Below are 2,708 nucleotides of genomic sequence, written 5' to 3' on the forward strand. Positions count from 1 at the left end.
GCCGCCGCCATCGCGCCTGCTGCCGCGGCTCCTTCACGCCGGCGCGGCCCCGCACCGCTGCCACCGGCGTCCTGCCGGACCTCGCCCGTGCCGACCTCCTCTGCAGCCTCCCTCGCCGGAGTTGACTTCGGGAGGCGTGCCTTCGTTGACCTAGATCTAGATCCGGAGGTAGTATTTCGGCTAAGTCCCCGTTTTCCCAGATCCATATGCCCTTGTTCATCGCCTCGTAACTTTGCATCCATAGCTCTGATTCATGCATATAGCATATCAAAATGTTCGTCTCAGAGATTACATCATTTCATCTCATTGCATCATTTTCATTTGAGTTCATCTTGATGCCCGAAATGTTGTTGAAAGAATGCTATTTGAGTTAATTGTCAGATCTGCTGCTCCAATTAGATATTTGTCATTTTTGCCATGATTATTGTGTGCATGATATGCCCATGAGCTCTACATGTGTTTTGTTACATGCTTTGCCATCTATCCAGAGGTGCAACCCATGTATTTTTGTAATGTGTGTGGTGACTTGCACAAGCTTGCAAAGTAGTGCATTCGCTAATGCTGATTTCAGGGACTTAGCAATTCCAGTCTTTGACCTGTTTATCTCATATGGCCTTATGTTCATGTTGTTTCCTAGTGATCCGTGCCTCTTTTGACGATGATCAGTAAGGATGTTTTGTTAATATTGTAGTGCTCTATCCATCCATGTCTTTGTTTGCAATTATGGAGCACCCTAGCTTGAGTCAATCGAGCTCTACTTTTGCTATTTCGTGAATCTGGGCAGATTGTCTACTTGTTAGCGATTTTGCCGAGGATGTTGTAGTTGATCCGTGCATGCTATGTTATTGTTCTTGCCATGTCTAGCTTGCATTTTGTGTATTCTTGATGGGAGTATGCTTAGATTGTCATGACATGCTCTGTAGTGAGTGCATCGAGCTCGTAAACATGCCTACTTCATATATGTTTCAGCATGTTCCAGTTTTCACCAAGTCTGTGATCTGATTATGTTTTTGCCATGTTCACATGCTTGCAATTGTATTTTGTGATCCCTTATGGCTCATGGTCACTAAGGGACTTTTGTTAAGCTCTTTGAGTAGCTCCATGCCATGCTTTGCTTTGCCATGTTCAGGTCCTGTAACATATAGTTTTCATGCTCCAAAGAGTGCTATTTGATCTGAAATTCCAGACAAGTGTTAAATTCACTAAGTCTGAGATCTGTTTATCAAATGCATTTTTGCCATACTTGTTTGAACCTATTAATGGATGAATTGGCCGTAGCTCAGTGTTCATCTTTTGTTATGCATCATGAATGGATCCCTGCCATGTATTTTGTTGCCATGTTTGAGTGTTCTAGCATGTTTGTCTTGTTGCATTTAGATGGCTACTTGCTTTAAATCGCAGACCGGTGCCATATTTGATTTGCTTGCCATTTCCAAACTGTAACTCCGATTCCGGTGATCTTTATATCGATTTCAACCGAAATCACCTCATCTTTCCAATGGCACTCTTGGATTTCCATGTTGAGGACAGGTTCATGCATTCCTTGTCCAATCATGCATATGCATCGCATACCGCATCCCGCATATCATACCATGTTCATGTGTTGGTTGTTTACTATGTTGTGTGCTTCTTTCCGGTGTTTGCTCCTTCGGGTTCGTTCCGGTAACGTCGCATTTGTGAGGACCCGTTCGTCTACGTCCGTTTGTCTTCTTCATGGACTCGTTCTTCTTCCTTGCGGGATTTCAGGCAAGATGACCATACCTTCGAAATCACTTCTATCTTTGCTTGCTAGTTGCTCGCTCGTTTGCTATGCCTATGCTGCGATACCTACCACTTGCTTATCATGCCTCCCATATTGTTGAACCAAGCCTCTAACCCACCTTGTCCTAGCAAACCGTTGTTTGGCTATGTTACCGCTTTGCTCAGCCCCTCTTATAGCGTTGTTAGTTGCAGGTGAAGATTGAAGTTTGTTCCTTGTTGGAACATGGAGATGTTGTTCCTTGTTGGAACATGTTTACTTGTTGGGATACCACAATATATCTTATTTAATTAATGCATCTATATACTTGGTAAAGGGTGGAAGGCTCGGTGAGGGAGTCCTGGATTAGGGGGTGTTCGGGTAGCCGGACTATACCTTCAGCCGGACTCCTGGACTATGAAGATACAAGATTGAAGACTACGTCCCGTGTCCGGATGGGACTTTCCTTGGCGTGGAAGGCAAGCTTGGCGATGCGGATATTCAAGATCTCCTACCATTGTAACCGACTCTATGTAACCCTAACCCTATCCGGTGTCTATATAAACCGGAGGGTTTTAGTCCGTAGGACAACTTCATCAACTCCATAGACAACAATCATACCATAGGCTAGCTTCTAGGGTTTAGCCTCCTTGATCTCGTGGTAGATCTACTCTTGTACTACCCATATCATCAATATTAATCAAGCAGGACGTAGGGTTTTACCTCCATCGAGAGGGCCCGAAGCTGTGTAAAACATCGTGTTCCCTGCCTCCTGTTACCATCCGGCCTAGACGCACAGTTCGGGACCCCCTACCCGAGATCCGCCGGTTTTGACACCGACATTGGTGCTTTCATTGAGAGTTCCTCTGTGTCGTCGCCGTTAAGCCCGATGGCTCCTTTGATCATCAACAACTATGCAGCCTAGGGTGAGACTTTTCTCCCCGGACAGATCTTCGTCTTCGGCGGCTTT

The sequence above is a fragment of the Triticum aestivum genome, chromosome 7A (genome assembly GCF_018294505.1).
Source record: "Triticum aestivum cultivar Chinese Spring chromosome 7A, IWGSC CS RefSeq v2.1, whole genome shotgun sequence".
Classification (NCBI taxonomy): domain Eukaryota; kingdom Viridiplantae; phylum Streptophyta; class Magnoliopsida; order Poales; family Poaceae; genus Triticum; species Triticum aestivum.